This window comes from Onychomys torridus, unplaced genomic scaffold (genome assembly GCF_903995425.1).
Source record: "Onychomys torridus unplaced genomic scaffold, mOncTor1.1, whole genome shotgun sequence".
NCBI classification, from domain to species: Eukaryota; Metazoa; Chordata; class Mammalia; order Rodentia; family Cricetidae; genus Onychomys; species Onychomys torridus.
In genome coordinates, this window is record NW_023412336.1 from 52,501 (window position 1) to 66,945 (window position 14,445).

The following is a 14,445-nucleotide window of genomic DNA, read 5'->3' on the forward strand; positions in this document are numbered from 1 at the left end:
ATACCTTAGGATAAATTGGTGACAGGACTCTGTTAGTGGTGCAGCACAGGCTTGTTGTCAGGTCTCTTTTCTTTCTGCTGTCCTGTGTCATGCCTGTGTTACATACAGTATTTTTCCTGAGCTTTTTGTTCTGCTTTCCAGTTGTGGTGACCCTCTTCATTAACATGCTGTCCTCAAGTCCAGTTATCTGTCACTGGAACAGCTTTGGAAAGCCCAGCATCATCCTATTCTTGCTCACTTAACATATGGTGGTTTTCAGTTTTCTCCTAGTGTGATGTGACTCTGAGGAGCTGTGGAGATGTTACTTAAGTTAGTAGTATCTTTGCATTTCAGGTTTAGGCAATGCTTGGGGGATAGACTGGCTTAAGTCTGGCTTCTGTGGACTCATGTTTTTGGTCTGCTTGGGTTTTTTTTCATAGTCGTATTAGATGATGAAATGTTTTTTAATGATTCATGACGTCAGTTTCATTTTAGTGAAATATGAATATAGTTATGGATGATTATATCTCCAAATATAGGTTTAAATACTTGCTTTCCATCGCTCTCTAGCAGACTGAGAAACCAGCTCCCTGAACTACATCCAGGGTTGCTAAAAGAATGCTTTCAGAGTAACAGGACTTAGGGATAACTCTTATTTATCTGAGGGAATCAGACTCACACACGTACTGAGGAATATTTTTTATTTTTCTCTAGCTTCTCCCTCATTCTTGGTTCTGTCTCCCCTTATATCCATCCCATGGAAAGTAAAGAAAGTTACATCTGAGGGCATGGGTAACCATGGCAATGCCCAGATTCAAGGTTCAGGCTGTGACCTGAGGCCGGGGGCACAGTGCCCAGTGAGACAAGCTGCTGAGGAATTTTTTTAGGGAGTAGGTCTTTATCAGCCAGACTTAGCACCAATGTTACTTTATTCCTGGCCTTGGTTCTACAATATACACCTGAGAATATTTCCTTGTGTATTTCCTCTGGAGGTTAATCTTAGGAAGCATTCAGTCTAGTTTGAATTTGCTCTGAGGGTCAAAATCAGCCATTTGTATGTAGCATCTCTTAGAACTGAGAAGAAATTGCTGTTTTCTTTATGGAAGTTTATGCTAATGATAAATACAGGACCTAAGTGCCTTACAGTCCTCATGGAATAATAGATCAAACTTTGAAGCATATTCTACTACATTTTCTACATATCAAAATTATACAGCTTAATGATGTACATATTATATGAGATTACATATTACCGTGTAGGGATTGGGGAGATACCACAGCTTTTTTTGTACATGTGAAATTACATACAGAAGCAGCAGTGTCCACAGGCACTGGAGAGAACTCCCATAGCTGTTTTTAGGGAAGAAACTTAGTGGCACATGAGAAAAATTACAGACAGATGCACCTGGCTTTCAGAGTTTGTGGGCCCATAAGCCTTGTTTAGTAAGATTCCTTCATCAAAGAGTTACTCATCTGGTGGGTTGACACCTGAATTATTAATTGCCATCTGCTTTATATTCTTGTGGCCTCTGTAAAAGCCATTGTACCAGCAGCTCTCTCTTTGTTTTTGATTAATCTTTATCATTTAAAAGTGTAAACATTTGTGAGTATTTGGATTCCAATAAAAATTTAGGCCAAACTCAAATGATTGTTTCATAGTAAGAGTTCACATATGTATGTAGAACATACACATCAACATACATACATATTCATAAATGTGTATATACATATACGTTCATATTATACTGGGAAGCAGATATTTTTGAAATATTATGAGTGTATATACAAGAGGAAAGGATAAGTTAGTGAGGAGGGGCAAGAAGAGGAAGAAGCTCTTAAATTCTGTCTCCCCTCCCCATCCCACTATCTGAAAGAGTGTCCTCAGGTTTGTGTTTATGGCCAACTTCTTTGTAGGTTATGAATATGATTCCCACAACAACCCTGCAGACTTCTTCCTGGACATCATTAATGGAGGTTTCTCTGCTATATTAGACACAGAAGAAGAAGGCCATGATGGTATGTGAATCTTCTAGCGTCAGATTTTTTGCCTAACTGATTTCATTATCACACAGTAGTGTGGTTCTTTAGATAGTAGCTTTATATGTTAATTCAGTGTCCTAAAATTAGCTAATAGAGTTTTCTGTCTGTTGTGTTTTGTGTTTTATATTTAAATTATAATAGACCATTTATATGATACTGTCACTTGTAAAGGAAATTTCTGTTAGAAAGTAAATGTACTTGTTGTTTGTCATATTATCCTTGTTATTGTTTTAGATGTGGTTTGCTCATGTAGCCAGGCTGGCCCTAAATGTATGCGTTTTCCACCTCACCTCCCAAATATAGGTATTACAGGGTTATGTCACGATGCCTGACTTTGCTTATAACATTTTTGTACATGATACTTGGCAGTTTTCACATTTGCATATACATTCACATGTGGCAAAAAGCAGGCACCAGACTTTTATGTTACAAAGGGAAGGAAGACTTTGTGAAGACTTGCGGTCCAGATGGGAAGAGGTCATTCAGTTTGCTGTATCCATGGGATAATGGAAGTAGTCAGGTCAGTTAGGGACACTCTTCTAATCTGTTAAGGAATTACACAGGGGTAATTTTATTATGTTCGAAGATGTAAGTCAGCTTGTGGAGTCCTTGCCTTGCATGCACCAAGCCTTGAGTTTGGTTCCCAGCACCACGTAACTGGGTATGAAGTGCATGCCTGTCATCTCAGTCCTTGAGACAGACACAGGAGGACCTGGAGCAGTTAAGGTCACCCTTGGCTTCTTAGCAAACTTTGAGGCCAGTCTAGGGTACATGAGACTGTCTCAAAGAAAAACTGGTACATAATTTATGTGTTATTCATGAAAATTTTCTTGGAAAAATCAGTTAAATTGTTGTCTGCTTCTTGTCTTTATCCACTTTTATCCCTAAGCTGACAAGTACAAAGAACTTGCTGAGAGACGGCACCAAGTCACAGACGAATTAGCCACCATGTATGCCCAGTCCTCCTTACACAGAGAAATCAGAGCTGAACTGGACCCGCTCTTGGGGGAACAGAGGGCAGAGAGGAGCTTGGCGTTGGAGGAGGTCACGTGTGCCACCCTTTTTTGGAATCAGCTCAGATGGAATATCTCTCATTTATTCAAAAATTACTGTGGTTTTCCAGTTGACACTATGATTCAGGTAACCTGATGAATTACTTTAATTGTATTGTGAAAAACTCAAGTGGGAACAATTTGTTTCTGAGTCGGTGTACTTCAGGGTCACATTTATCTTCTACTCCGTTCCATGAATTTGTCATTCCCACTTGGCACATAGAAATAAAGTAAGTAGAATGTGATTAACTTTTTACTTACAGAAAACATTTTAGTGGTTGTTTTTTACTCAGAGGAACTATAATGACTAATCCCAGTAGGAAACTTAATTCAGGGAAGTCAACAAGAAATTCAGCACACCTGGGAGTTCCTCTCACCTGTCTAAATCGAACAAGCTTAAGTCCAGGAATGAGTAAGGGAGTCAAAGGCTTCTGTCCTGATGTAACTTTTCATGTGGTGGATGGATGGTAACTGAATAAACAGATAAAGTTGTAGCATGAAAACAGATGAAAGAATGGACTTTGCAGAAAGTCTAAGTAGAGAGGGTGGAGGTGACTGAGGAGGGAAAGGAGGGTGATCTGTAGCTGAAATCATGGGATGAGGAAACAGGGCCATTGATCCCCTCTGAGGGAGCCTGTGCAGGCACTGCCTGAGAGATGAGCCCATTGCAGAGTGCTGTTCCTTTACTGGAGTGCAGCGTGAAAGCAGAAGCCACTCCAAGAGTGCAGTTCACACACAGATAGTGACTGGACTGAACAGCGCTCTTCCCTGTCAGCTGACTGGGAGCTGGGGGGAAGTGAGGTTCCACTTTTCTTTAAACCGGCTCTGTAACAAGGACCATCATGCCTTAAGATTTTCTGTATTTTAACATGAATGTCACACAGAAATGTGGTTCTTCCAGTTCACTGGGCCATCACTTATTCATTTACATTTTTTTCATGATGTTGAGGATTCTGCAGTGTTAGTGTTTGATCCTGGGGCCTCAGCCATGAGAGGACAATCACTCTACCATGGACCTACATCCCTGTCCCTGTCCAGTGAGAACTCACAGTCAGTTCTGCTGGAAGTGAGTTGTTATTGTCAGAATTTAGTTTCTGTTGAGCATGGGAAGGTCGTGTGTTGCTGGCTGTAATGAAACAGCACCTACTTCCTGACATGTGTGCTGCCCTTTTCATGTTTCAATACTGCTGCCTTCCCGGTGTGTGTGTGTGTGTGTGTGTGTGTGTGTGGACATTCCCACCCTTTGACTTGTACTGTCAGTTGCTCCAGACGCTTTGGTTTTTTACTTGGGCATTTATGTCATAAAAGAGCATTTTTATATCCATTCTTTTTGGAAAAAAGATTTAATATGACTGGAAAAAAGTGAGTTACGTTCATCAAATTGTGTTACTCATTGTTCAACAGTGAGGCAATATCATCAGGTAAGATGTGTGTGTGTGTGTGTGTGTGTGTGTGTGTGTGTGTGTGTCTGTGTGTGTTAGCAATGTTAGGTATTGAGGACTAAATCTCTAAATCATTCATTCATTCATTCATTCTTTTATTTATGTATTATGTATGGCTGTTTTGATTGCATCTATATTTGTGCATCATAGACATGCCCATGAAGGTCAGCAGAAGACATGAGATCCTCTGAAACTGGAGCTATGGAAGGTTGTAGGGGCCATTTGCATGCTGGGAACTGAATCTCAGGCCCTTTGCAAGAGCAGCTAATGATCTTAACTGCTGAGCCTTATCTCCAAGCCCTAGTGTTTTGAGTTCTAATTTGTCAAGTTACATGGTAGAATGCTTTCCCTCAGATCATAATATTCTACTTTTAAAACATCACCAGAGGAATAACAGAATCTTTTAAACAAGTTACAGCATTATGTAGCCTTACTCCTCTGCTAAGTGAAGCACCTTCTAAAGTCATTTTGTCCCCAAACCAAAGCAGTGCAGGCTCCTGTGACTGTCTGCACAGACTGAGTGGATGGAGGTAGATGAGGGTCTGGAGGAGTTTGAAGCTTAGATGAGACTTGCGCACAGGCCTCTCTGGCTGAGGTTGATGGAGCACAGTGACAGAGATGAGGGGCAATGGGGCACCAGGTGACCCAGGGGACTCTGTCTGAACACTAGTGACAGCAATAGTGATCGTTCCCACACAGGCACAGATGTCCCAGAGGTGACACAGGGGAGGACCAGCTCCCCCTTCTTAGCACAAAGTCCCTAGCACAAAGTCTAGGAACTGGGTTGTGAGTCGTCTTCAGTTTTGTGATTGGTTTGCAGTTGAGGGGATCAGGACTAGGTCTAGTGTGTGCTGTGCAGGGCTCTGCCATGAGCTGACCCCTGGCCTGGGTGAACTTGTCTCTAACTAAAGAGAAAAGAGAGCCAGAGTCCTTTAAACCACTTGAGGTAGAAACTGCACATGTTTGCTGCACCAGTGTTGAGATCTCAGTTTAGGTGAACACTGCCTCTTACTTTGGATTGTCCCCCGACCTCCCCAGGGACCTGCATTCTCTCCCGCTGTGTCATCCATGTTTCAGAACCTGAACTGAGCTTTTCCAGGGTCTGTTCTGTCAGAGCCTCAGCTTGCAGAGACCTTAATCTTCAGTTTAACATATGTGTTTCATATTCTTTGGAGAGATCTGATTAGGAAACCATATATCTTGTTTCTAAACTTCCTTCCTAATGGAAAGTTTTTCTTTTCCCCATTATCTTTTTGAAAGGTATTTATCACAATCATTCTGGCTGTGTTGGTGGGTATCGCTTTTCGTTTCCTACGAAATGATTGTACTGAAGTCGAGACCAGGTATGCAAACTTGGATCCTGATTTTCAGAAAATGCTATCACTTAGTTCACGCTTATGTAATTCTATTAAGAACTGGAATTCATGGCAAGAACAGAGTAATCATTTTATGATGTGATAGAGTGTGTTGGTACATGGAAGCCTGAGTGGACAAACTAAGTTCTTTACATGTTTGTGTGTAGATAATATGAAACTATACACAGCACACATTCATATTTTAACAGTTTTACTCTATGGAGTAGCTTCATGTTATGTGAGCATCACCACACTCTAAATGTCAGACATTTCTCCTCTTCCCAGATGAAATCCAATAGCTCTGAAGGAAGACTCCATATACCACCCACTCCCGATTCCTGGTGTCTACCATTCTACTTTTTGTCGTTGAATATGAATAATGTGGGAACCCTAAATTGGAGTCTCACAAGTGTCTGTGTATTGTTGTTATTTGTCTTTGTTTTTGTTCATTTTGGCTGGCTTGTTTCCATTGGTGTGATGTCCTCAGGCTCATCAAAGTGTGGCATGTGTGTGGATTTCTTGGGCTCTGTAAGGCAGAATAATTGTCCATGGTGTGTATGATGTGTTGCTTCCCATTCATCTGTGACTGGAAATGTGGTTTGCTCTCACATTTGGCTACTATGAACCATGCTGTTGAGTATGCAAGTACATCTGTTTGAGCTCTGGGCTTTTGTTCTTTAAGGTAGAAAGCTTGAGTTGCCAATTCATAGGCCATTGGGTTAATTGTTTTAGGAACTGCTCTCCTATGTCCAACTTCACTGTACTATTATATATCCTCACCAGCACAACCCAAGGGCTTCAACTGTTTACAACCTCACCTAAACTTATGTTCTTTCTTGTTTTGAATAAGATATTTAATAAAAAATGATACTTCATTGGATGTTTTATAAAGTGACTGCAAATATCCCATTTTTAATAAAATAGTTTCTTTCATTACATAAATACGTATTTCTCTAATGTGTGTATATGTGTGGGCATATGTGTCCTACAGCATACAGGAGGAGGTCAGAGGACAGTTTGCAGGAGCAAGCCCTCTACCACATGGGTTTCAGGATTGTACTGAAGGTCATCAAGAATGGCGGCGTCATCTTACCTGCTGAACCATCTCATTAGCCCTTAACTTTTCCTTGAGTTACAGTGATTTCTGTTTCTGAGATGAGAATCCCAAACCAGATACATGATACATAGACACTTCTTCTCTTCTGTGTATTGCCTTTTTATTCTGTTGATAATGCCCTTGGCACATAAATGTTTTACTTTGACTATTTATTCTTCTTTTGTTTCTTTGGTTCCAATTTTCTTTTTTCTTTTTTCTTTTCTTTTATTTTGAACTGAGGACTGAACCCAGGGCCTTGCGCTTGCTAGGCAAGCACTCTACCACTGAGCTAAATCCCCAACTTGCCAATTTTCTTGAACATATTTGCTATGTTTGAATGTGACTGTAGGGTAATAGGATGAGAGTCAGTTTTTCCTGACTTGTCTTATAGATGTCACCTTTGTTGTGATCCTTGTCTAAGTTGAGCTATAATGTGGCTTTTAAGATATCCTTTCATGTTAAAGTTTTTAAAATGACTGTAGCATGTTCCAAACATGGTGTCTCATCAGAATCACAATTTTCAGAATTTTCACTGTAATTTATGTATGGCATAAAATTGTTTCCTCAACTGGGTCTCCTGCTTGACACCCACAGCCTCAGGGTATCTCCCAACAGCCAGAGAGGCTTGACAATTAAGGAAAGATGATTAAGAACTTCAGAAAGCCTCTCTCGAGACAGATAGACACACAGAGAGAAACAGAGACAGAGATATACAGAGACAGAAAGACAGAGAGATGAAAGATATAAAGAGACACAGACAGACAGAGAGAGAGACACACACACACAGAGGTGTTATATGTGCAGGTTTGTGTGGACTGCACTCGTGTGTATGTGAGTGTGTGCTTATGTGCATGTTGGTGAGCACACATGTGTCTCCATATGGAGGTCAGAGGTTGATTCCAGGTTTCCCTTGATGACCCTCCACTTTCTTTTTCCAGGCAGGCCCCTCACTGGATCTAGAGATCATTGACTTGGCTAGGCTGACAGGCTGATGAGCTCCAAGTCTCCACCTCTGTACCCTTCATCACTGGAGTTACAGATGAGAAACACTGTGCCTGGACACTTTTACATGTGTTCTAGGCATTTGACCTCAGGTCCTCATGGCTGCATGGCAGACCTGTTGCTGAATGGGCCATTTCCATAGCCCCACAAATATGTTTTGATGTGTGGAAAACACTGATTAATTTTGAAGTTAAGAACAAACATAAAAACCAGTTCTTCTATGAATTACCTTATGTGTGGATCAGGAGTTAGTTTGCAGTGAGATGTCTGCCACATCTATTTCCATCTGTCTTCTTTTCACCTTCCTGAAGGCCAATATCTGAATGCTTTTCAAATCTGCTAGTACTTGCTTTATGCCCTGTGTAGATGGCATATCTTAACCCAAGATGGTGTAGACACTGTCACAGGAAGCTTTCAGACACAAACTCCAAAAAACCTGATGTGGAAATTGTTGTGCCCGTGTCGTGAGACCCCCAAGCAAGACCACCACAGAACCAATATCCGATGCAAGTTAAAAAGGACTTATTAATAAAAATCAAGCCCAGGTGTGGCCCTCATCCAACACATTGGCTAGCCAGGTGAAGGAGGATGGCCCTGTACTCTCAGAGTGAAGGGTTTTGAAAGGGAAAAGCTGCAAGCTAGGAGGTAAAAACCTTTGTGTTTCAGGGTCATACTTTAGTCAACTGGAACATCTCGCCAAGAGAAAACTACAGAAGACAAAATATATTTGGAGTCTCTCCCAGCACTATTAGAGACTTTGATGGGTGAAGCTTTTGTTTTAGCTTCATAACTATTTCTTGGCCAGCAGCCTACCCACCCTGGGGTGGCGGTCCCCTTGACCAGAGTCTTAACTGTGTGTTTATATCTCTGGAACTTGGTTCAGTTTTTATCTTAGTATTGCTAGAAATGAAGTTTTCTTTAAAATGGAGTTTGTCTGATGCTCTCAGAAATGATCTTGGAAAATGCAGACATAAAGAAGAGCTTTATTAGATGTTTCTTCATATTCTTTTTAGAAATTGTGAAATGCTCTTAATTTGTATTTTTCACTTCCTCTGCTACCAGTATTGTATAAGAAGTTGTACTGTGTGACAATGGCCTTTGTGTATTGTTTATTTCAGTCGTCCTGATTAGTGGTTGATTCTTTTCGTTAGTGTGCTGGTTAGTTTTTTGTCAACTTGGCAACAGCCAGAGTCATGTGGGAAGAAGGAACCTTGATTAAGAAAACACATCTATCAGGCTGGCTTGCAGGCAAGTCTGTGGGACATTTTCTTGATTAATGATGGATGTGGGAGGGGCCAGCCCAAATGGGAACAGTGCCACTTCTAGACAGATGGTTCTGAGTTGTATAAGGAAGCAGGTTGGCAAGTCATGAGGCGCAAGCCAATAAGGAATACCTCTCTGTGGCCTCAGCTTCCATCCCTGTCTCCAGATCCTGCCTTGAATTCCTGTGTGACTTTCCTCGGGGATGAACTGTGACCTGAGATATGTAAGCCAGATAAATTCTATTCTCCACAAGTTTCTTTTGGTCATGGTGTTCATAGTAGCAGCAGAAACCTATGTAGGACAGTTCAAAACACTTCCTCATTATCATCTATGAAATACAGCTATTAAAATTTTCGGGGTATCAATATTTACTTTATCAATAATGTTCAGGAGGTCAGAGATGCTTCTCATGTTTGGATCCAGCAAAGCCTTTGTACTTTGTCTAACTGTACAACTAGGAGCTGGGTTTGAATTTTGTGGCATGTGAGCTCCTTTGGCTCAATAGCATTATAGGGTTGAGGTGGCAGCCAAACATTAAGGAGAAAGCAATTATTGAAAGAAATATCTGGAAACAGACATTTATCCTGTGCATACTTACATGTCTATTTAAAATCATTTACCCAAAATGCACGTGAAATCTGATGTTCATTTGAGTACTATGCACAGTAACCAAGTTAAGGAATTTAACTGTCTGCCAACACATAGATGATGAAGAAAACGTTACTCAAATGCTGCTTATTTTTAAAACGGGAATTTATAACAATATGGATAGAATTGAAGATTTGAGGAATATCATGCCAAATAAGTAATGCAAACCCAGAAAGACAAACATGTTTCACTTACATGTGGATTATAAAGCAGTTGACCTCCAGGAAGCATAGTGTACACTTTGCCAGGGAAGTGGGCAGTGAGGAGACACACACGGGCTAAGAGTACAAAATCTGTTAAATAGAAGAAATAAGATGTTTCCCTTTTGAGACAGATTGTACAGCAATTCCATCCAGCAAATATTAATACACATTTCAAAGTTCTTGAGACTACATTTCTAATGCATTACCTTTAAAATGATGTTTATTTGTAGTGATGGATATTACCTAATTTAATTTGATATAATTATTTTACAGAATTGTTCGTGAATTATATTAGTTTTATACCTTAAATATGTAGCTATAGGTTGTCAATCTACAATGATAATACCTAAAAACTCAGATCAGAAAGTAGATGTAGTATATATGGTTCAGTATAACCAGGCCCATAAGGTCCCCTTTCTAAGTTCTTGGATTTGTTGATAAAACATATGAAAGTAAACACAGATGGAACTTGAGGGCAATTTATTGGAAACAGAGAGAGGGGAGATGCCCTGAGCACCAGGGAATGTGTGTGTGGGGGAATGGAAGAGGGAGGGTTGTGTGTTCAGTAGAGTTAAGCCTTGAAAGCAAGACTGACTCATTAGGAGAGGAGGAGAAACCCAGCTAAATGTTTGGTCATGAAGTGCTCAGGTCTCATGCTCTATGGCTGTATATGGGGTACTCAGGTCAGGTCCTCTGCTCTTGTTTCTTCCTTTGAGGCAGGGCCACAGTTGTGACCTGACAGGCCCAGAACTTGTCATGTAGCCCAGGCTGGCCTCAGTCAGCAGTCTTCATGCCTCTGTCTCCCAAGTCCAGCAGTTTGGAGGTCTTGCTTCCTGCTCTTCTCAGAGTCTTACACATTTTTAGGTTGTCTTTTTCTTTTCCTTTCTTCTTCTTTAATCTGGCCTTTCATAGATTTTAAAATGGAATTTTACTTTAATTCAGGAGGAACTAGTCTCCAACAAGGTCCCCTTCCTCTGATCTGGATATCCAACCATCACTGTGTACCTAGAGAGTCACTGACTTCTGACTGTCAATTGAGAAGGTGTTATGTAGCAGGCTGTTAGCACCCAATCATGCATCTGTCTATAGGAACCTGACATGTGTGTCCAGGAAACAGATAACTGCAGAGGGTCTTTTGTTCCCCTCCTCCTGCTTACCATCCCCTATCACAGGAACACAAATTACACCGTATAAATAAGCATGACTGAATTCATTTTATGAGCTCTTTGGAAACCATGCAGGAAGTTGTTGACCCATTTTATGGATAACCATCAAGGCTTTAAAAATGTTTCTACAGTCCATGACTGTAGTAAACTGTTGAGTAGAGATTCCCTCCACTGTTTCACGTTTTCATTCTTACTCTTCTGAAATCAACACAGCCAACTGAACATGAAAACTCCTTGGAGTTTTATTAATCTTTATGTTTTTCTCTTTATACATTAGGAAAGATGATTATCTGTTTTGTTAGTTAAATTGAAGTAGTGGGTTGGGCTGCCATGACTAAATACCACAGACTCAGTGGATTTAAAAGCAAATGTGTCTCCACACTGCAGTGGGAGAGTCTGAGGTGAGGATTCTCTCCCAGGCTCTTCCTGTCTGGCCACCTTATCTCAGCCCTCTGGAGGCAGACACTGCATTGCTGTTTCTTCCCATGATGAGGACAAAGATGACATTATGAGGCTCCACTCTCATGATTTCATCTACAACCAATTAACTTCTAAATTACTTACTCTAGAATCATTATATTAAAGGTCATTATTCAATTGTTGGATTTCAGAGAACACACTTCGATTAATAGATACCGCTGTGGAGACAGAGAGGAAAATAACTAATGAGACGCATACTTCCTGACCTTTTTAACCAGAACAGTTCTAAATTTTCCGTCTTCGGGTTGGGGATTTAGCTCAGTTGTAGAGTGCTCACCTAGCAAGCACAAGGCCCTGGGTTCGATCCCCAGCTCAAAAAAAATTTTTTTTCCATCTTCCTCTTTTAAAAAATACTTATTTTATTTTCATGTATATGAGTGTTTGCCTACATGTATGTCTCTGTACCATGTGTTTTCCCTGAGACCTCTGACTATCACAAAGAGGCATTGTTTCCTATCTTAGTTTGGGTTACTATTGCTCTGATTAAGCACATGATCATCGGTCAAGTTGGGGAGGAAAGGGTTTATTCAGCTTACATTTCCACATTGTATTCCATTACTGAAGAGAAGTCAGGACTGGAACTCAAACCAGGTAGGAATGCGCAGATGCCATGGGTGGGTGCTGCTTACAGGCTTGCTCCCCATGACTTGCTTAGCCTCTTTTCTTAGAGAACTCAAGACCACCAGCTCAGAGATGCAGCACCCACAATAGGCTAAGCCCTTCCCCATCTACCAGTAATTAAGAAAATGCCTTACAACTGGATCTTAAGTAGGTTATTTTCTCAATAGAGGTTCTTCTATTCAGATAACCTTAGCTTGTGTTAAGTTGACATAAACTAGGTAGCATGGGCTCTCTTTGAACTCCAGTGACAGATGGTTGTGATCCACCATGTGGGTGCTACCAACCAAACCTGGTTCCTTTGCAAGAGCAACAAGCACTCTTTACTGCTGAGCCAAATATACAATACTGCTTTTTTTTTTTTAAATAAAAATCTGTGTAATATTATTTAATCTACAGAAGAAGGTGTATTGGAAAGAAGCCAATAATGTTGACTTTACTATTGCTTTTGCTTCCATTCTGTCCTTGCAGAGCTGGCCTGCTCTTTGTGGTCACCATCTTCCAGACCATCACAAGTGTGTCTGCTGGGGAGCTCTTTGTGATTGACGAGGATCGCTTTTTGTGAGTAACCCCTGCTCCAGAAGCAGGCACCAGGAGCAGGTGATCAATTAATTACATGAATGTTATCTCATGAATTACCAGTAATTCCCCATTTTTCTTACGTATTTAGTTGACAATAAACAAATAATGAAATTTTGTGTCTATCATTTGGTGTCATGATTTTTGAAGTATGTAAAGAGATTATTAATATTAACTGAAAAGTGGATGGGAAATCAAGAGCACAGGTGTCTGTTGCTCAGAGAAAGTTTCAAAATTTGGGTGAGACCGCTAGATCTCAGTGATGCAGACAAAATCACAGGAAATTCATGACCCCCCCAAAGAAGGATGTCAGGGTTTCACAGAGCTTAAGTGTGCTGGTTCAGCAGCACATTGGGGTTGGAGAGGTACAGCTGCACAAGAATGAGTATCTCCTCTTGATGGAGGCTGGAAAGAGCCAGACAGCAGCTGAATATAAAAGGGCTGTTTATCTCCTGTGTTTTTCAAGCAGGAAAGAAACTTTTCCTGGTAGCCTATGCTTAGAATTCAATTCTCTCAAACATGGCCAGGATTTGTCTCCATGTACATGCCCAGGAGAGGAGTCGTCAAAGAAGAACTGAGTAGTTAGAGTGCTTGTGTGCCTGAAATCCTGTGTTAGATTCATAGTATCACAAAACACGAGCATGGCTGTATTCCTGTAATCCCAGTACTTGGGGCCAGGGTAGAGGCAGGAGAGTGGACATTCTTGGCTGCATATGGAATTTAATTCCAGCCTGCACTGGTGATGCTATATCAAAAAAAAGTCAGAGATACAATGAAGACACTGGAGGGGGAAAAGCTTGGGATTTGAAAAGGCCAGGAAGGGAAAGGACTAGGTTTGGTATCTGGTAAAGATTCACAGTTGTACAGAGAGATTATTGAAGGAGTACATCTGTCCTAAAGAGAGAGCAGAAGGATGTAGTGTCCTGAGGCTGCACGGTGACCTCAGAGTGACAGTGTCACCTTATTCATGAGACCTGGAAGGAGAGAAGTCTCCATGACCGCTGTCTGAGGTGAGGTAGGAATGAGCTGCTCCTCAGGGAGCCAGCTTCAGAGTGCAGAGACTCTGAGGAGAGAGGGCACATTAGGCTGTTTCCCTGGAGGGACTGTTGTGTGGCCAGAGTGGACAAAACAAGGTAGAGTTTTCTGATGGGGAGAATCCTAGTGAGAATGCCATCAGGATGCTGGCCTAGGGATGCTGGTCCCTAAGATGGGGACATGCATGGGAGTCAGCCTGGAGCATAGGGACACTGTCCTGTTAGGCCCCCTGTGGCGGCAGAAGTCAGCTTAGCCAGCATCTCACCTGTGCCTTGTGGACTAATCTAAGGATGTATAATGTGATCTTTGTCTCTAGACATGAGCATACCAGTGGATACTACAGAGTGTCACCATATTTCCTTGGGAAATTGCTGGCTGAGCTGGTACCCAGGAGTTATTGCCAAGTATTATATTTACTGTTATAGTATTCAGCATAGCAGGTAAGTGACAAAGCAAGAGATGTGTCTTTAGTCTTGGGGGAGTGTTT

The 14,445-nt window shown here is 41.2% G+C and overlaps 1 pseudogene; it reads left to right on the top strand.

Moving 5' to 3' along the window:
• Positions 1–14,398, top strand: part of LOC118575614 — a 24,341-nt pseudogene extending 9,943 nt beyond the window's left edge.
• The last annotated feature ends 47 nt before the right edge of the window (positions 14,399–14,445 follow it).